Genomic DNA, 21639 nt, shown 5'->3' on the forward strand with positions numbered 1-21639 from the left:
TTGGTCCCTAGGGATACAAAGAAAGCTAAAACATTGTTCCTACACCTCAAGGAACTCACATTTTAGCAGATCCACTATGATACTAACTATAAATGATGCAATGGATATGAACAGAAGTTAGCTTAATGTCCTATGAGAGCACAGGAGTGAAAAGGATTCCTTTGTGGATGCTCTCTCTGTGCAGCATTAAATCTCCCCTCAGAAGTAAGCAATTTCAATTCTGATCTACACACGCGAAAAGTCCTTTCACTTGTTACAGATCATAACATCTCCCTACTCCTTCAAGGTAGAAGTATGGAAGTTGAATGTGGGGACATCTATATCATCACTGGTATGCTTTGTATTATCATAAATGATCAACCCACTGATAACTATTTACAGTTATGACTCAGTCAATAACCCATGTGTCATTATGCCCTTACTAAACTGCAGTGATTAACAGCCATAAAATAAGCATGACCCAGAAAGGACAGATGAACAGGGTGGCTGCTGCCAGAGAAGAAGCAATTTAACTTTGGAAATACTTTCTAATGAGCTTGGAAAGGTTATGACATCCTTCTGAGGCCTATTCTATTTATCTTTTGGTGGAATGCTGATCAAAATTGGAAGATGCAATAACAGGGCACATAGTTGTATAGCTTACAAAGTGCCTTTTACCTAAAGATTATAAAAAAGCTGTCAAGAATGGGACTCATATGAGTTATTATAACAGAGAAATGCAGCTGATAGACTATACATAACTCATATCAGCATTATACTAGTGAGAAACTGATATATCTCCTTTCCCTACTTTAAAGGAATTAGCTAGCTACCTATATATCAACAGACATAGATATATAGCTATATATGTTATTATATGTTATATATTATATACATATATTAAATATATTAGATTAAATATTATTAGATAATATTATAAGTGTTAATATATATTAGATAATGCTAATGTTGTGTGGGTTCCATTAATAGGTCCCTGGCATTGGGTTCTCTTCACCTTCAGGAAAGATGGACTTCTGAGTTTCCTGGCCCACTGTGGTAGGCTGGAACCATATGATGAGCTCTAGCCATTCAGTTGTGAGCAGAACCTTGAAGACTGCTGTGTGATTCACCTTTCCGTGCCACGGTGGCAGGGTGAAGCTTCGGTAATGCTGGGTCCCTGGTAACTATAAGAGCAGCCCCCTTCCCCTTCCCCCTCCCCCAACTCTATTATCCTGAGATGGAAAACTAAACCCTGTTAAGTCCCTGAGATAACAAAGCCTTGAGTGGCAAGTGGAAGTAATATAAAGATCTGTATGGAACTTCATGAGATCATAAGGAGATTTATAAGGAATAACTCAGGAGCAGGAATGAGGATGCTCTAGTATTTGGATATCAAATAGAAGAGGTGGGCCAGCAAGGGAGATTGAGAAAGAGCCAATGAAGAAGGGAGAAAGCTAGGAGAGCATGACATGCTCCAGAGTCAAGGAAAGAATATTTTTCAAGGAACAAATGATGGACTGTGGGCAGTGATGCTGCTGACCATGTCCGTAAGATAACAGAGATGTCATGACTTTTGGTTTTGGTCATGGCTGACCTTTATGAAAGCAATTTCTGTTGAATGATGAAGGAGAAAGCTGAGCCTGAGTAGTTTAAAAAGAAAATGGTAGGTGAGAAAATGGAGACAATAATGCTAGACAAATCTTCCAAGAAGATTTTCTGTGAAGCAGAGAAAAGAAAGGAACAGTTGTTGGAGGAGAACATAGGGGATCAAGGGATTTTTCCTTTTAAGATGTTAAGTTACAGGAGGAAAAAAAGATGTGAGTTACAGGTGCATGTTTGTAATGATTGATAAGAGAGCAAAAACTGATGATGCAGGAGACAGAGGAGACAGTTAAAGGAGAAATGTCCTTGAGAAGGTGAAATGGGAGGGGATATAGCACATAATGGAAGGGCTCCTGGGATAGCAGCAGACATTTCATGCACAGTGGCAGACACTTCATGCATAGTAACAGAGGGAAGGCAGGGATGGGGATAGATGCAGAAGACCCCACCTGACTCCTTCTATTCTCTGTCACAGTATGGGCAAGGTTATCAGCACAGCCCCTTTATATGGTGGCGGTTAGGGAAGGTGCAGATAAAGATGAGACAGTTGAGGGGTGAGAAGAAAGTGTGAAAGACCAGTTGGCAAACTCTCTCACCTATGTAGTCTTTGGTCAGATGTCACCTTCAGTGAGCCCCCTACTCAAAACCCTTTTTACAATAAAATCCCTTCACCCCCAGTACTCTTGTATCCTGTTTCACTTTTTCCTTTGTTATCTCATTTGTCACCTTCTAACATACTAACTATGCTATTGACTTATTCATTATGTTTACTGTTCACTGTCTCCCCCATTAGAATGTGAGCACCATGAGGAGAGGGCCTCTTTATTTTGTTCACTGATACTGATGAAATTATGGCTAAAAGCATGGTTAGGACAATTATCCCATCCCAGACTCATTATCATAGTCAATGTACTTCTCAGTGACATTTTAGAATATTTAAATTCATTCAAAGCAAGTTTCAGCTCCAAATATTCAAGGGTTTACTTAGACCTCTCTTTCCCTAAAGAGACTTCATTTTAAAGGGAGATAGAGGTACAGCTTCACAAAGCATAAACAGAAAAAGAAAAAAGGAAAATCACAAACTAAAATTCAGCACTGACTTGCTGATTGCTTTTCTTTGTTTTGCCAACCAAATAAAGCACTATAAGACATAATGAATCAAGGCTAATAGTTTTTCATTCTACTGGAGTTTGTACAGAGAACTGCAGGGTGGGAGATCCCTTCTAGCAATCAGAAATAACAGTAGATGCCTCAAACATAACATATTCAGTGTTATCCATGAGTTGCCAAATACAGACTAGACTTCAGAAGACCCACGGACATTTATTAGTCTGAAAAGCTGAATCAAGGAAGCCTCAAATGAATGCCAAAGTGATTTACTGCTGTGTGCTTCAAAATAATATCCTGGCTAAACCAAGGAACCTACAGACTGTGGAGGAGGAGAGGCCCCAAGAAGAGACATAATGCATTTTTGAAACACTAATGGACACAAGGTCTCACCGTGTGTAATATTCTTTCCTGCCTGCTAGACTGCTAAGGTCAAGGAAAATAGCAAGCAATACGTTTCATTCTTTGCCTGCTCTACTCCCAGCCTTCCATAAAGCTCTTTTTAATTTCAATACATGTAGGAAAAGTCAGAATTAGAACAGAGATGAAAAAGAACTCTAGTGAGCAATAAACATCATCTTCTTGGAAGACCCTCACAATCTTGGTTAAATTTGCAGGTAATAGCTCATACGGTTGATTTACTAAAACTCTTGGCCTGAAAGAAATGTAGCAATGAGATGACTATTTAAATAGAAGCACAATGGGATGGATTTGGTTGCAAAGAAGCTAAATGGTACTAGGTTAGACCACTTATAAAATAACTAAAAAATGCTTACCTGGCTAGTATCAGTCCAGTCATTAAGGCCTAGGAAAACAATTACATCTGACATGAATTATATTCATGGGAAATTGCTGAATGAGCATAAACAATGTGAAAGTCAAGGTGAAGTGATTATCCAGGCAATATGGTAGGTTCTGTGAGGAAGCCCCTGGTAGTCCTATAAGGATTTCCATGAATGAATTAAATGGGGAAGCAGAGATGCACAGAGGAGCCCTGAGGCCTCAATCAGAAGTTATGCCTTTGCTCATACTGTTTCTTGTCTAGAATGCCATGCCCTGTACTTTCCTGCTCAGTACATATCCATTCATCCTTCAAGACCCTGGTCACTTCCTCTACCTTCCTGAAACCTCTGGACATTCCCTTAGTGCCTTCTAGGAACTTTTCAGGTTGTACACTAATCATCGGTTTCACACCTACTCAATGAACTCCTCAATATACTGAGCGTATTATGGCAGGTTGTAGATTCCAAAGATGGCGCTGACGATAGCTTTCATCCCATACATCTTCTAGAACCTTGCCACTCTCCATCAAGAGGTAGAATCTGTCCCTTCCCTTTGATCCTCTCTCTGCCAATGGATTGGGTATAGAAGACACGCTTCTGTGTCTAGGTCATAAAAATGTACTTCTGCTTTGTTCTCTTGGAACCTAGCCACCATGTCATGAGGAAGCCTGAAGCAGAGCCACCTCAGAAAAGCCTGTGGAGAGACCACATGGAAAGGAACCAAGGTCCACAGCCCACAGGTCAGACTGAACTCTCTGCTGACAACCAGCACTAACTTTCCAGGTCTGTGAAGCAGCCATCATGAAAAGGGGTCCCCCAGACCCCTAGAAGAGTTGATGCCCTATGGAGCAGAGAAAAGCTCTTCCTGCTGGCCCTAGCCGGTTGAGATTTGAGAGTAAAATAAATGAGTATTATTTCAAGCCAGCAGTTCTGGAGTTGTTATGCAACAACAGATAACTAGAACACTTTTTTATATTTGATTCTCCACTGCCTGGCAAAGTGCCTGGAATATGATAGACACTCAATACACGTATGCATGATGATTGATACTCTAACACCACAAGAGCTGGAAGTGGTGGAGAGGACCTTCCTCTTTTATTCCTCTTGTGGGAAATTATGGGGGAAGGAGTTTTCAGCTTGTCTTTCCTTTTCCCCTGCATCACAAATATATGAATGTCTCTTTATGCAGGCTGTGACTGTTACTGGCCCTCAAAGATTTTGTCTCAAAGAATTAAGCTCTGCTTTGAACAAGGAGAACTGCTTGGTGTCAGCATCTAAACAAAGGTGTAGGTGTTGAGAAGGCACTGTGATTGTGGGCAATTTTCTGAGCCATGCCCATGTGAAACACCAGAAAGAGCCATGATAGGAGGAGGGCTGATGGCTGCCCTACACTGTCTGTGTTGTTGTTGTTTTATTTTTTTGTTTTTTGGTTGGCTTGGTATCTGTGCCCTTTCCCAAGGCCTCCTCCCTGTTGCTGAGAAGAAGCTAGGACTACATTTTCCAGAAACCCCTTCCCGTGGAAAGATGAATGGTACTCAGATGAAATCTGGAAGGTGGAAAAGAAGCTATTTTTCCACCTCAGGTAGGCAGTTAGAGACAGTTGTGTAAGGTATCTGATTAAGTTAGAGACAATTTCAGTAACTTTTTTTGAGAATCATCTGTGCCACAGTCAGACATTTTTGAGATCCCTAGTGGCTTCCAGGCCAGCTCCTGAGACCCACCCTGATAGTCCCTGAGGAAGTAGCTGGAGGTAGCCTCCCTATCCTTCACATGTCAGCTTTTCAGCAGTGGTGTAAGCCTCTACATTGAACTCTTCATTCTTGAGAGACACAGAATGGTTTGTCCTCATGCAGAACCCTAATCCTAAGCAGTTACATGCAGTAGGGAAGACTTGAAAAGAAGAAACGTGAGGCACCTTGGTGGCTCAGGTGGTTAAGTGTCTGACTTTTGATTTCAGCTCAGGTCATGATCTCAGGGTTGTGAGATCAAGCCCTGTATCTGGCTCCATGCTAGCCTCCCTCTCTGCCCCCCACACTCTTTCTCTAAAAAATTAAAATAATCATAACTTAAAAAAAGAAAAAAACTTTGGTGTATGTGTAGACAAAAGCGTGGAGTAACTCTTTTCTGTTGTTGGTGAGGTTGCACCAACAGAGGTGGAAACTAAACTGATGAATGGCAAAGAACAAATTAGGAAGGGGGGTTGTAACCAGATCAGGTCTCCTCAAAGAGAGACTGCTCAAGCGTTTGATTTGTCTCTGCTCCTTACCCCGGGAGAAGTCATTTAGATGCAGAACACCACAGTCCTCCCCACCCCTTCCCCCAGCCAAATCCACCTAGTTCCCCCTCTGATAGTATACCCTCCCTATTCAGTTGTTCTACTTATTCTTCCTAACCTCATCCCTGCCCATATAAGCAGAAATGCAAGACGAAAGTAATCCAATAGTGGAAAACTCTACCCTTCCTTAGAGAGTAAGGTTTACAAATGCAAATTCCAATTTCTCTCTGTGCTTAGTTTCCCCATTATTTTAGAGATTTCTTTGAACTTCTGGAATGAAACAGTGACTCCTTCCTAGTATTCCTGCATGTTTTCTCCATAACACTCATCACATCTGACATATTATTTAATGCCTCTCTTCCCTCAATAAGAGCAGATTCTCATTAGATATTTTATGAATGAATAAAGAATGAATTCATCTGGAAATGGAGTCATCAGACACCAAGGACTGCTCTTAAAATATGCCCAAAACACAATAAGAAGTGAGTTAAGCCTTGGTCCCTGCCTCAAGGGTTAGTGCTGCATCATCACTTTTGCAACCAAAGTATATCAGGCTTTGTTAATAAAATTCAGCTTACAATGCATCTTTTTCAAAGTTTCTACTTGCAAGGATTATAAGCAGAAGATCATAGATTTATAGTTCTCTGGACTGCCTCAAAGCTTCAAAATCTCTCCATCTCATTAACAAATAGTTAGTGCCATATCCCTAGTATGTACTTTGAGTAATCGTCAGCAATTTAATCTAACATGTAGTAAAAACAACAGGAACAAAAATACCACCATAAAGAAAGGACTTCAGTTCCTTTCAGAGCTACAACAGTGCAACGCCTACATTTGCTATATAGTAAGTTACGATAATTCAGAGTGTGTTATTTTTTTTTTATTTTTTTTATTTATATATGAAATTTATTGTCAAATTGGTTTCCATACAACACCCAGTGCTCATCCCAAAAGGTGCCCTCCTCAATACCCATCACCCACCCTCTCCTCCCTCCCACCCCCCATCAACCCTTAGTTTGTTCTCAGTTCTCAACAGTCTCTTATGCTTTGGCTCTCTCCCACTCTAACCTCTTTTTTTTTTTTTTTTTCCTTCCCCTCCCCCATGGGTTCCTGTTAAGTTTCTCAGGATCCACATAAGAGTGAAACCATATGGTATCTGTCTTTCTCTGTATGGCTTATTTCACTTAGCATCACACTCTCCAGTTCCATCCACGTTGCTACAAAAGGCCATATTTCATTTTTTCTCATTGCCACGTAGTATTCCATTGTGTATATAAACCACAATTTCTTTATCCATTCATCAGTTGATGGACATTTAGGCTCTTTCCATAATTTGGCTATTGTTGAGAGTGCTGCTATGAACATTGGGGTACAAGTGCCCCTATGCATCAGTACTCCTGTGTCCCTTGGATAAATTCCTAGCAGTGCTATTGCTGGGTCATAGGGTAGGTCTATTTTTAATTTTCTGAGGAACCTCCACACTGCTTTCCAGAGTGGCTGCACCAATTTGCATTCCCACCAACAGTGCAAGAGGGTTCCCGTTTCTCCACATCCTCTCCAGCATCTATAGTCTCCTGATTTGTTCATTTTGGCCACTCTGATTGGCGTCAGGTGATACCTGAGTGTGGTTTTGATTTGTATTTCCCTGATAAGGAGCGACGCTGAACATCTTTTCATGTGCCTGTTGGCCATCCGGATGTCTTCTTTAGAGAAGTGTCTATTCATGTTTTCTGCCCATTTCTTCACTGGGTTATTTGCTTTTCGGGTGTGGAGTTTGGTGAGCTCTTTATAGATTTTGGAGACTAGCCCTTTGTCCGATATGTCCTTTGCAAATATCTTTTCCCATTCCGTTGGTTGCCTTTTAGTTTTGTTGGTTGTTTCCTTTGCTGTGCAGAAGCTTTTTATCTTCATAAGGTCCCAGTAATTCACTTTTGCTTTTAATTCCCTTGCCTTTGGGGATGTGTCGAGTAAGAGATTGCTACGGCTGAGGTCAGAGAGGTCTTTTCCTGCTTTCTCCTCTAAGGTTTTGATGGTTTCCTGTCTCACATTCAGGTCCTTTATCCATTTTGAGTTTATTTTTGTGAATGGTGTGAGAAAGTGGTCTAGTTTCAACCTTCTGCATGTTGCTGTCCAGTTCAGAGTGTGTTATATATCAGACAAGTTCAGTTTAGACCACTGAGAACGTCTTTACCTGTTTGTCTCATGGGATGGTAACAATAGTTCATAATATCACTTCCGTTCTTCAGCTGTGTCTTGAATAATGGGTGTTTTTTTTTCCCTTAATGTTTTTCTGTCTTTAGCAAAGGAATATGTGTGAGTCATATGAAGTATGTATTGATTTAGAATAATCTTTTGAGTAAATCAATGTAAGATAACTTTGTACTGGTCATCTTGACCTGGAAACAGAAATGTCTTCCTAAACAAGCAAAAGCAGTGGAGGCAATAATAATTAGGCCTTCAGAACTTTAACTGGTCTCATAAATTATAGTGAAAGTAAGGGGATGGGTGGGGAGAAGGAGAGAGAGAGGGAAACAGAAAGAGACAGAAGAGAAGGCAGAGAATGAGAGAGAAACAGAGAAGGAGAAAGGGGCTTTCCCACAATTTGATGAAAATGCCTTAAGAAGATGGAAGAGGGAGAACCAGGAAGTGATTCTGATAGACTGATATGGGGCAGTGGTAGGTGACACCAAAAAGGATTAAGCCCTGGCAATGAGATAAGACTTACCATTACTATCTCTTGCTACCTACCAGATCCCTTCAGCTTTCCCTAGATACAGGGCAAGGACCTGTGGGCCAAGAGGTGATAGATTGAATGCCTGAGATCAGGAAACAGATAACTAATAGTTGAAGCCTCTCCCTTCATTATCAATACCAGCAGCATTTATTGAGCACTTAATATGTGCAAAACTCTAAGCACATTATAATGTATTAACTCATTTTATCCTTATAACAGCCTCATTAGAATTATCTGCCACTTAATAAATGAAAAAACTGAGGTATTAAGAGGTGAGGAGCCTTACCTAGTAAGTGATAAAGTAGTAAGTGGGTCTACATTCCCTGAAAGGCCAATCTTACCTGATTTTTCTCCCAAAATACATAGGCCTCTTTCTGATTCAAGAGTCTGAGTGTTTAGAGTTAAGATTCAAGAGTTAAGAGTGTTTAAATCAGTTGGTGTTTTAAAGGTCATCAGACTTGGCTAGGACAGAGGTCTGGGGGCAATGTCCTGCTCCTAGAGATAAGGCAGGAAAACTACTTGGGGGCAGACAGCATGGAAGCAGGGATCAAAGGAACTCCTGGGACACACAGTAGGGAGAATATTCACTCACCTCAGAGAGCATCTCTGGGGGGCAACGTTCATGGAGAACCTCTCCAGGAAGAGGGGAGTTGACTGGTGCCATTTCCCTCCCCCACCCCTCAGCAAAAATGTAGAGCCACTGGCAGGAAGCAGGGAAGCAGGACAGCACCAACACCGGCTGATTAACTTGCTTACACCAAACTCCATCCCCCACTGCACTCTGGCGGGGACTACCCTTCTCAGTCAAGGTTGTCACAGTCCCAGCACAGCAGACCCTCCCCCAGAAGACCAGCACAAACTCTGGCCCACACCATATCCCTAAAGCCTGGAGTTTTAAAGGTCACCAGGCCTGGCTGGCATAGAGCCAGGAGGGCACTGTACTGCTCCTGGAGAGAAGCCAGACAAATAACTTGGGGAATAGGGGGGCCAGACAGTGTGGAAACAGTGATCTGAGAAACATCTGGGGTACAAAGCTGGGAAATTATTTGCTATTCTAGGAGGCTTACCTGAGAAGCAGTTTTCAGGGAGACTCTTCTCTGGAAACAAAGGAGCTGTCTGGCACCACTTCCCTCCCCCATCCCTTAGCGTAAACATGTAGCCACCTGAGGGAAGCAGCTCAGTCCAGACACTATTTGCCTAACATGCTTACATCAAGTCCCCCTCCCCCTGCCACCACCACCCCTCAGCTGCTGTGGAACTGCACTTCTCAGTCAAGCTTGTGTTATGGCAGGTGTCATGGTGGACCCTTCCCCCAGAAGACTGGCACAAACTCTTGCCCACACCTCATTTCCCAATCAGAAATTTCTGCAGGGCCTCAGTTTTGGTGAAGGTGGTGTCACGTCTCATTTCACAAGCAGACCAGAGCACAAATAGTTAAAATTCACCACACTGTGGCCAGGGACCAAACATTGCCCACAGCAGGCAAAGAGGGCCTCTATGGATGACTGGCCTGAAGGACAAAACAGCCAAAACACAATAGCGAGCACACACCAGAAACACTCCCTGAAGCACCAAGCCCTGGGCACCACGTGACCTCTTTCATAAGGTCATTACTTTCAGGAGCAAGAGACATAACTGGTTTTTTGAACACAGAGAAGAAGGCAGAGACTTAGACAAAATGCTAAGATGGAGGAATTTATCCCAAATGAGTGAACAAGGCCATAGCCAGAGATCTAAGTGAAACAGATATAAGTAACATGCCTGATGGAGAATTTTTTTTAATGTTTATTTATTTATTTTGAGAGAGAGAGAGAGAGAGAGAGAGAGAGAGAGAGAGGAGGGGCAGGGAGAGAGAGAATCTCAAGCAGGCTCTGCACTATTAGTGCAGAGCCTGATGGTGAGCTCATGACCTGAGCTGAATATCCAGTCTGAGGTTTAACCAACTGAGCCAACCAGGCACCCCTTGATGGGAGAACTTAAAGTAACAATCCTAAAGATACTCACTGGGTTTGAGAAAAGAATAGAAGACATCAGTGAAACCCTTACAACAAAGATAAAAGAGTTAAAAAAGAATCAGAGAGGAAAAGTGTAATAAACAAGATTAGAAACAGGCTTGATGCAATGGAAAGGAGCAGAGGAACGATTCAGTGACCTAGAAGATAAAATAATGGAAAATAATGAAGTTGCACAAAAGAGAAAAAGAACAATTCCACAACATGAGAACAGACTTAGGGAACTTAGTGACTCCATCAAATGTAGTAACATTCACATTACAGGAGTCCCAGAAAAAGAGAGAGTAAGAGGAGGGATACAGAAAATTTATTTCAAGAAATAATAGCAGAAAACTCTCCTAATCTGGAGAAGGAAAGAGACATCCAGATCCAGAAAGCACAGAGAACTCCAACAAAATCAACAAAATCAGGCCAACACCAAGACATTTTGTAATTACATTTGCAAAATAGAGTGATAAGGAAAAAAAATCTTAAAAGTAGTAAAACAAAAGAAGGAAAATTTCCTTACTTACAAGGGAAAATCCATAAGACTAGCTGGAGATTTCTCACCAAAAACTTGGCAAGTCAGAAAGGAATGGCACGATATATTCACAGTGCTAAATGGGAAGAATCTGCAGCCAAGAATACTCTATCCAGCAAGGCTATCATTCAAAATAGAAAGAGATGAAGCATTTCCCAGACAAAAACTAAAGGAATTTGTGACCACTAAACCAGCCCTGTAAGAAATATTAAAGGGGACACTTTGAGTGCAAAGGAGAGACCAAAAGTGACAAAGACAAGAAAGGACCAGAAAAAAAATTTCCAGAAACAACAACAAAACAAATAACAAAATGGCAATAAATACATATCTGTCAATAATTATTTTTAATGTAAATGGACTAAATGCTTAATCAAAAGGCACAGGGTATCAGAATGGAAAAAACAAACAAGAAAACACAAGACCCATCTATATCATCTATATGCTATCTACAAGAGACTCATTTTTTCTTTTCTTTCTTTTTTTTTTTTTTTTTGAGAGAGAGAGAGTGGGCGAGCATATGCCCTTGAGTCGGGGAGAGGCAGAGGGAGAGACAGAATCCCAACCAGGCTCCATACTCAGTGTGGAGCCCATCACAGGGCTCCATCTCGTGACTGTGAGATCATGACCTGAGCCAAAATCAAGAGTTGGACGCTTAACTGACTGAATCACCAAGGAACCCCCAAGAGACTAATTTTCAACCTAAAGCTTAAAAGGTGTGGAGAAACATTTATCACACAAAGAGAGGTTAAAAGAATATTGGAGTAGCAATGCTTGTATCAGACAAACTATTTTTGTTCTTGTATTGTTTTTATCCCGCTTTAGTATCAGGGTAGTACTGGCTTCATGGAATGATTCTGAATGTGTTCCTTCTATTCCATTACTTATAAGATTCAATAAAGATTGTCATTTTGAAAAAATGTTTGGTAGAATTCACCAATGAAACCATGCGGTCTTGAATTTTTCTCTGCTGGGAGATTTTTGATTCCTAATTCAATTTTCATTCTTATTATTGGTCTAAGAAGATTTCCTATTTCTTGGATCAAGATTGATGATTCAATCATGGGTGTGTGTGTGTGTGTGTGTTTAGGAATTATCTGTTTTTTTCCCCTAAGTTATATGATTTGTTAGATATAATTGTTTAGATGAATCTGTTATCACACTATGTATTTCTCTAGTTATCTGTTGTGTTGTTTCTTCTCCCATTTATCATTTTTGTTTTTGAGACTTCTTTTTCTTAGTTGATATAGTTAAAACATTGCCAATTCTATTTTTTTTTAAACTGATAATTACATTCAAAGTTATGTTATTTATTCTGGTCTCTATTATTAATTTGATTTTTTTTGTTATTTCCTTCCTCTAATAAAATTTAGCTATGTTTCTTCTTTTTCTAATTCCTTGTAATGTTGTTTATTTGAATTTTTTTGGAATTTTTATAAAATTTTATTTGAGAGAGTGATAGAAAGAAAGAGAGTAGAGGGGCAGAGAGGATATGAGGAGGGGGCAGAAAAAGAGAGAGAGAGAGATCGAGAGAGATCGAGAGAGAGAGAGAGAGAGAGAGAGAGAGAATCTTAAGCAGGCTCTATGCTCAGTCCGGAGCCTGATTCAGGGCTCAATCCCATGACTGTGAGATCATGATCTTAGCTGAAATCAACAGTTTGATGCTCAACTCGCTGAGCCATCCAGGTGTCCCTGAACTTTTTTCTTACTACAAGCATTTATAACATAAATTTCACTCTAACATCTGCTTTTGCTGTATCTCTTAGGTTTTGCAATATTGTGTTCTCTTTTTCTTTGGTTTTGAGACATATTTTGATTTGCCGTTTGATTTCTTACTTGGCCCATTGTTTGTGCAGTAGTGTGCTGTTTAATATTTACATATTAAATATTTAATATTTACATTGTAGATTTTCCAGCTTTATTTTACTGTTGATCTTTAGTTTTGTACAACTGTGAATAGAAAATATACTTCGTATGATTTCAGTCTTCTTAAATTTGTAATATATGTTAGTTCTCTTTTTATGTGATTTAATCAGGGGATTCTTCTCTGTGTACTTGAAGACAATGTGTATTCTATTTTTCTTGGATGGAATGTTTTATGTAGATCTTTAGAACCATGTATTCTGAAGTATGCTTCAAGTAAAAAATGTTGTTGAAAAAAATAACTTTAACTGAGGTTACTTGTTTAAAAGAAAGCATATCAGAGGGGAGGTGGGGGGATAGATGAAATAGATGAAGGAGATTAAGAGTATACTTGTCTTGATGAGCACTGAGTAATGATGTATAGAACTGTTCAATCACTATTTTGTACACTTGAAACTAATAACATTGTTAACTATCCTAGAATTAAAATTAAAAACTTAACAAAAAAACAATGGTAACCCCTGAAAGACACTGTTATGGTATGAATGTTTTATGTTCCCCCCCCCCCAAAATATGTTGAAATCTGAGTGTGATGACATTAAGAGATGGGAGCATTTGGAAGGTGATTAGGTCACAAAGGTGGAGCCTTCATGAATGGCATTAGTGCCCTCATAATATAAAAGATCGCCCAGAAAGATAGTTCACCTCTTCTGCCATGTGAACACACAGTGAGAAGGCAATGACTATGAACCACAAAGTGGGGCCTCAGCAGGCACCAAATCTATTGGGTTGCTTGATCTTGGACTTCCCAGTCCCTAGAACTGTGAGAAATTTCTATTGTTGTAAATCATCCAGTCTGTGGTATCTTGTTTAGCAGCCTGAATGGACTAACACATATCTTTAAGGAATCTCCAGGCCTTTGATGTTCACAGAAAACCTGTTTTCTTTGCTCTTTGCTTATGATTGTCTTAATTTTCTTTTCTCTTCTCCTCACCCTGAGACCCTTGGTAATACTACTTGTGACATAAGAAAGTGGAGATTATTAAGTAAAGTCTAAGTCTCTCTTTTAAGGCCAGAAAGCACTAGAGGACAGGAATTTGGATAGTTCATTTTGCCCTGAAACTCATTTATTTTAGACACTCATCCTCATGGATTTTAACTGTGAAGGAAGGGAGAAGTCCCTGGTTCTCTTCTCCTCATATCTCAGTGCTCTGGATCCAGCATCTACAGCAACTAGCTGGATGTGGACACAGAAAAAACAGAGGTGAAAAATAGAAAGGGTACTATGGGCAGGAAGCCTGAGTGAAATTAGAACTTTAAATGGAGAAATCATTGCAAAATTTTCCCTTGAATAGGGGTAAAGCAACACTGAGATGGGCAACAGAGTACAGGGTTTTTAAAACTAGATTAATTTATAATTTCATTCCCTGATTAATCCAAAACCAAATCCTTTGGAAGCAGACAAATACCTGAACCTTGACAATTCTAAACTTGTTACCTAATGTATTCTGAGTTTTTCCAAGGGCATTAAAGATAACCATTAATCTCATTAATGTATATATGGATTAGCAACATATGGTCAGCAGACGTTGCTATTCCTGATGGTTACATTTTAAGGGATTTGTAAACTATATGAAAATTTTTCTAAAGTTTGCCTTGAAAAAGTATTTTAAAAATGTGTTAATATACTTTATTTAGCTGGTGTAACTATATTTTAAATGCTTAATATATGACAAGTATAGAGATATGCACTTGATATGAATTATCTCATTTAACTATCATAAGAGCCAGGCAATATATCTCATTAGTCTCATTCTGTAGATGAGCCAACTTCCCCAAGAATACACAGCTTTAATGGTGGGAAAAAAAAATGAGCACTCATAACATCTAGCCCCGGATTCTTAACCCACTCTATTAGCTACCTACAACTGTATAACAGATTACACCATGAATTTAGAGGCTTAAAACAACATGCATTAGTGATCCCAGAGTTTCTGTATGTAAGAAACCCAGGCACAGTTTAGCTGGCTTCTCTGCTGTGGGGTCTCACCCGGCTCCAGTACAGCTCTTGGTTAGGGCTACAGTGTCATCAGAGGCTCAACTGAGGAAGCTCCTCTGGTTGTTGGCAGAATTCATCTCCTTGTGGTTGTGGGGCTGAGGTCCTGGTTGTCCTGCTGGCTGTCAACCAGGGGTAACTCAGCTCCTAGAGGCCACCTCATTTTCCCTTGTACCTGGCCCCCTTCATAGACTATCTTGCAACATAGTAGCTCATTTCCTCAAAGCCAACAAATGAGTCTCTAGTGCCAGTTGGCCAAAATGGGGTCTCATACATCATAACATAATCACAGAAGTGGCTTCCTACTACATTTGCCATAGTCTATAGGTTAAAAGCAAGTCACAAGTCCTGCCTGCATTCAAGGGGAGGAAAATATACCAAGGTGTGAAAACCACAAGGCTCACTGACTTTAAGGTCTTTCCACCACAACCACTAGGCAAGTAACAGACTGGAAACATGTTTGTGTCACCTTCTTAATTTTTTTTTCAAATTTATATATCATCTACAATATTTTAATTTCCTATGTTTCCTTAAATTGGCTCATTCTTAAAATAATTACTCTATAAAGAACTTTTATAACATAGGCATACGGGGAAAATCAATATTACTTTCCATAAATAGAAGGTAAAACCAAAGCAAAATAAAAAGTAAGGTAATATAAAAAACAAAGATTTACACTGTACCATGTGTTTACCAATATGGGCTCACTTAATCCTCACACAGTTCATGGTAAGCAATATCATCCTCCTTATTGAAAATACGGATGGGGCCCCTGGGTTGCTCAGTTGGTTAAGTGTTTGACTCGATTTCGGCTCAGATCCTGATCTCAGTCATGAGATCAAGCCCTGTGTCAGGCTCCACACTCAGTATGGAGCCCGTTTAAGATTGTCTCTCTCCCTCTCCCTCTGACTCTTCCTGGATTGCTCGTGCTCTCTTTCTCATAAACAAACAAACAAATGGAAGCTGAGTTCCAGAAAAGTTTGGTAAAACATTCAAGACAACACAGCTTATAAAGCAATTGCAACAAGATTCAAATCCATGGCTCCTGGCAGCCAAAATACACAAGAGCTACAGTCTAGACAGCACCCAACTGCATTATGAATCCCAACTTTCCTGGTTCCTTTTCCTTCTCATAACTCTGCCTGTCTTCTCAGCCTGTCTCCTAACTCTGCAACCCTGAGATCCATCTTCAAATACCAGAAATCAACACAATGTGAGAATGAAGAGCAAGTATGCTCAGGTTTTAATCCTAGCTTTATCTCTTATAATGGCCTTGTCATGGGGGCGGGTAGTTATTGCTTTGCCTCAGTTGTCCCATCTATAATATGAGGATGATAACAGTAGGGGATTAATAAATGCAAGGGTTAAAATGTCAATACTATTTTTACCATAATCTCAAAGAAAAATGTCCAAGATACCTAACCTTGAGTGCTGTGTATGTGTTTATTGCAGCTAGGTTTTCAATCCTTCTAGAGGAAACTAAAAAAAAATTTTGACAGAATGCATTATTTCGCAGTTTTTTGTTTGTTTTTAAAGATTACTATAATTGATCTCTTTGTGGGGGGCAATGTCCTTGAGTAGGAGTGACAGGATGGAGTCTTGTGCTCAAAGCAAAGGGTTGGACTTAGCTAGGAGCATGGTCAGTATGCCCTTAGCACCAGAGAGAAGGTTGCCTTTGTGGGCACAGATGCAAGCAAGTAAGTCCCTGTGATGGGAGGAACTTGTAGTCATTCTTTTCTTATTGCTTCAAGGACATTGCTCTGTAAAGTCTTCCTTCACTCTTTTACATCAATTTTGACTCTCAAGTAAGTGATTTCTATTAGCATGAAAACATGCAGTTATTTCTCCCATCTTAAATAGAAAGAACTCTTTCTTTTAAAATTTTTTTTCATATTTATTTGTTTTTGCTAGAGAGAGAGAGAGAGAGAGAGAGAGAGCGAGAGAGAGAGAGAGCACGCGAGCAGGGGAGGGACAGAGAGAGAAACAGAATCTGAAGCAGGCTCCAGGCTCTGAGCTGTCAGCACAGAGCCCAATGCAGGGCTCGAACCCACGAGCCAACCTGTGAGATCATGACCTAGGCCAAGTCAGATGCTTAACTGACTGAACAACCCAGGTGCCCCAGAAAGAATTCTTTCTTGACCCAACTTCTTACTGCAGTTACCACCCCATTTCTCTCTTTTGAAAGAACTGTTTATATCTGCTCTCTCCACTTTTCTCCTCCTACTCTTTCTGACCATATTTTGGGCATGCTTTCACTTCCACCTCTCCAAAGAAACATCCCCTGCCCAGTTTACCAAACCCCACCACATTGCTAAATTCAATGGTTAGCTTTGGTCCCGATCTTAGTCCCTATATAAGCAGCAATTGACTCAATCTCTCTCTCCTGAAACATTCTCCTCCAGGCACCACACCCTCTGGGTTCCCCTCTGGCTCCTTTCAGCTGACTCCTCTATCCTCCAAATTCACAGCATGGGTATGTCGCACAGCTCAGTACTTGGATCTCTTTACCATTTGCAGTCATTCCTTTGGTAACCTCATAACAAAGTATATCTCCCAGCCAGAGCTCTCCTGTATTTGAGACTCTTCTGTCCTACTCAACATCTCCACCACTGGGACACATCAAGCTTAACCTGCCTATGAGAGGACCCACTCCTCTCTTCATTCCTGTAAACAGCAACTCCTTAAATGAATAGCATGTAACAGATAAACAGCCTGTGACTCTTCTCTCTTACATCCCTCATCCAACCTGTCCGAACTTTCCATAAGGTCTCCTTTCTACTCTTCTCATCATCTCTGCTGTGTGCTTGACCAACCCACCATCCTCTCCTTCCAGGATCCTTGCAACAAATCTCCTTAACTCATCTCCCTGCTTCTTCCCTTGCCATGTCGCCCCCCCCCCCCCATAGTCCAAAATCACCAGGCAATCCTAGTGACTCTAATAAAACAGAAACCAGATCTTGTCATGCCTTTGCTCAAAACTATCCAAGGATGTCCTTATCACTCAGAAAAGCTAAAGTTTCCCAGTGACTACAAAGGCATGATGTCATCTGGCTTCCACTGGCTCTCTGGTATAATTTTTCTTACTATTCTTCACCTTGCTCAGCAACTCCTGTCATCCTGGCCTCCTCACTGTTCCATGAACACACCAGGGAAACTTCTGCCTCAGGGCCTTTTAACTTACTGTTCTCTTTTCTTGGAATAGAGGCCTACCCTTGCCAACTTCTACAAAATTGCAAGCCTCTTCTGAAATTTTCTGCTTTACTTTCTTCCCCATAGCATGTATTGACATTTTATATATATTTACTTATTTATTTTGTGCTTAAGTTCCAACAGAAAAGGGCTTTTTGTCGGTTTTATTTACTGCTGAGTTCCTAGTCCTGGAAGCAGTGCCTGGCACACAGGAAGTGTGCATATTTGCTGAATGAATTAACTATCGTTGAAATGTTACGATTTACCTAATCATAGTTATTTTGTAATGACTAATGAAAGGAGTTTTCCACCATGTTCTGTGTGACTCTAAAGACAAAGAGTGCTTCATTAATACAACTACTCCTCACACATTCCGAATAATTCAAAAGTCATCCATGATTTGATTACTTACATGAAGGAAAAGATAAACTTATTGATAATAATCATTTCAAAAATAGATACCAAAGGGCCAACAATCGACATTTAATTTGAAGTTAAATGTAAAGTGGAAAAAAATGTCTGAAATAGAAAATGTAAATAAGTAAATATGAGTTTACCTTTAAAAAGGGATTTCTTTAAGTAGCCACTAAGAAGCAGATCATTTGGGCTCAATGATACTTTATTTGGGAACTTCGCTGTGAATTGCTTTCTCTAGGCTAATTTGAAAGATGAGTTACAGAATATTAAAGACCCAGGGTGCCAAAAGCAAACACTTAGCTGCTGACTAATCAGGCAGGGGCAAAGTTTTTAGGAAAGATTAAATTTGACTGTGTCTTCACTTTTATAATGAATTAAAGATTCTCCTAGTTGTTTCTTGAAATTCAATGTTAAAAGAGATAACGATTATCTTACTGTCAAAATGTTCAACTACAGAGCCTGTCTTTACCCATTTGAAAGCAAAAACCTTGAAGTCTGTGAAACATGTTTTCTATAATTGTTGGACATCATGACACACAGCTAATGAAGAAAACATTAACCATAAAATGTATTTAGTATTAATCATTTCAGACATATATGGATTCATAGTAGGCTTTCTGGGTTTTCCTTTTTTCTTTTCTACCTTGAACTAAGTTCTTTGTATTCTTCATAAAAGAGTAAAGTAACTTCTGGAAGATGCAATAGCTATTAATATTATTGTCTCTCTGTAGCTGTTTACAAAATGATTTAAATAAGGGTGCTTTTGATAATTTCTAAATCTAATAACACAAGGTAGATAGAGGTCTATTTTTCAACCAAGGGACATTTTAATTATTTGTGACGGGGAAAAATTAATTTATCTATAATTTCCTACTGCCTCCCAAGCAGAGGAGAACCTGTAAAGGCCCTCTTGCTGAGTCTGCTGAGGCCATGAGAACACAAAGCAGGGTTAAGAGGCTGAGTTAAAGCCCATTGTGCCACATATGCAAAGGGTGTGGGCCTTTCGAATTGTTTCAAAAGGAAAGAGCAGAGACAGGCAATGGGAAAGGCTGCTTAGAAAAAAGGGTCCACCTCTTGCACTGTTGGTGGGAATGCAAACTTGTGCAGCCAGATTGGAAAATGGTATCTGGAAAACGGTATGAAGGTTCTTCAAAAAGTTAAAAATAGAATTACCCTATAATCCAGCAGTCGCACTACTAGGTATTCACCCAAAGGATATAAAAATACAGATTCAAAGAGGTACACGTACCCCAATGTTTATAGTAGCGTGATCAAAAATAGCAAAACTGTGGAAAGAGCCCAAATGTCCATTGGCTGATGATTAAAAAAAAATGTAGTATATACATACACTATGGAATATTATTCAGCCATCAAAAGGAACGGAATCTGCCATTTGCAACAACGTGAATGGAGCTAGAGTGTATTATGCTAAGTGAAATAAGTCAGTCACACACACAAATACCATATGATTTCATTCATATGTAAAATTTGAGAAACAAAATGGATGAACATATGGGAAGGGGGAAAAAAGTGAGGGAAACAAACCATAAGAAGCTTTTTACAATAGAAAACAAATTATGGGTTGATGGAGGGATGTGGGTAGGGAATGGGCTAAATGGGTGATGGGCATTAAGGAAGGCACTTGTTGGGATGAGCACTGGTTGTTATGTGTAAGTGATGAATCACTAAATTCTACCCCTGAAAACACTATTACACTATATGTTAACTAATTAGAATTTAAATAAAAATTTGAAGGGAAAAAACCCCAAAAACATAACAAGGTTCCAGAAAAAGGAAAACCTAGATGTTGGTAGTGGATAGAGGATTGTGGGGGGAAAAGAATAGGAAAGCTGCCACCCAGAGAGGAAGTTCTGGAGGGAAAAGGAGAAAGAGATATTTACATAGGTCTTTATAAAGTTTTCAATATGGTAAGATCACCTTTCTTTTACTGCTATTTCTTCTAGTATCTATTAAATAAATACCTAGCTATTAAAATTTTGAAAAATTATAACCAAAAAAATTACCTTGTATACAATCATATAGCAACCATATGGCACACCACATCAGCATAACTGGGTAACAAAAGTCAGAACAATTCTCTGCTGCATGCTTTAATTGTAATAGATCAATACTATAGCATACATGATATTTAAGGAGACACATATGAATTTTTGCCATCTTCATAGTATTGGGTATTATTGGAAAGTATTGGGCTTTTTGAGTTTTAACCACTAAGTCATAAAATGGCATTAAACAGGGAGGGGGACAAAACAGAAGAGACTCATAAATATGGAGAACAAACTGAGGGTTGCTGGAGGGGTTGTGGGACGGGGGATGGGCTAAATGGATAAGGGGCATTAAGGAATCTATTCCTGAAATCATTGTTTCACTATATGGTAACTAATTTGGATGTAAATTTTTAAAAATAAAAAATAAAATAAAATAAAAAAAGACCTAGGCAGAAAAAAACCCAGGAATGGAGAACATAGCTATGAAGCTTAAAATAGAAATCACTCAGTAATTGAACAAAGCCACCTAGTTTTGATGGGAATTAAGACTTTGACAGAGTCAGAATAGACAAGAAGGACTTTCATTATTTAGGATCATGTGGAACTTCACATTTCTTTATATACAAATTCTGAATACGGAAACAAATTCTGAATAAGGAATAAGAATAAGAGGTGAATGATTTTTAAGGATAAAAATACAGTTGTCTCAATAAGAACTTAAAGAACAAGATTTATCAAAGATATGTTCTATGGGTATAGCAAAGATTTCCTGAAACCCGCCAAAGTGGGAAAAAAACACAACATATTTAATTCTGTGTGTTGTTCTGAGGAAACCTCCAACCGAGACAGCCTTCTGAGCAACCCGGATTTACTTACCTGAGAATGAGAACCTGTTAACTTGAGGCCACAATTTCCATCTTGCCATTTTTCTAATTCTCTTTTTGGAGATGCTCGAGAAAAATACTACTTCTGTTTCATAAATGCTCACAAGTTCAGGTCAGTCTAACAGATCTGGAAAAATCCCATTTATTCGTGTCCCAAGATCAGGATGCAACCCATACATACCATATAGAGAAAAATCTGGATGTCTGATTTCA

The 21639-nt window shown here is 39.5% G+C and overlaps 1 protein-coding gene across 4 annotated transcripts in view; it reads right to left on the minus strand.

Moving 5' to 3' along the window:
- The window catches only part of ANO4 (anoctamin 4), a 421314-nt gene that overhangs the window by 178288 nt on the left and 221387 nt on the right, over nucleotides 1-21639 (minus strand). The gene's annotated exons all lie outside the window — the stretch shown is intronic.

Source organism: Herpailurus yagouaroundi, unplaced genomic scaffold, assembly GCF_014898765.1.
Source record: "Herpailurus yagouaroundi ecotype Mexico unplaced genomic scaffold, PumYag 182, whole genome shotgun sequence".
In the NCBI taxonomy this organism is placed as follows: Eukaryota; Metazoa; Chordata; class Mammalia; order Carnivora; family Felidae; genus Herpailurus; species Herpailurus yagouaroundi.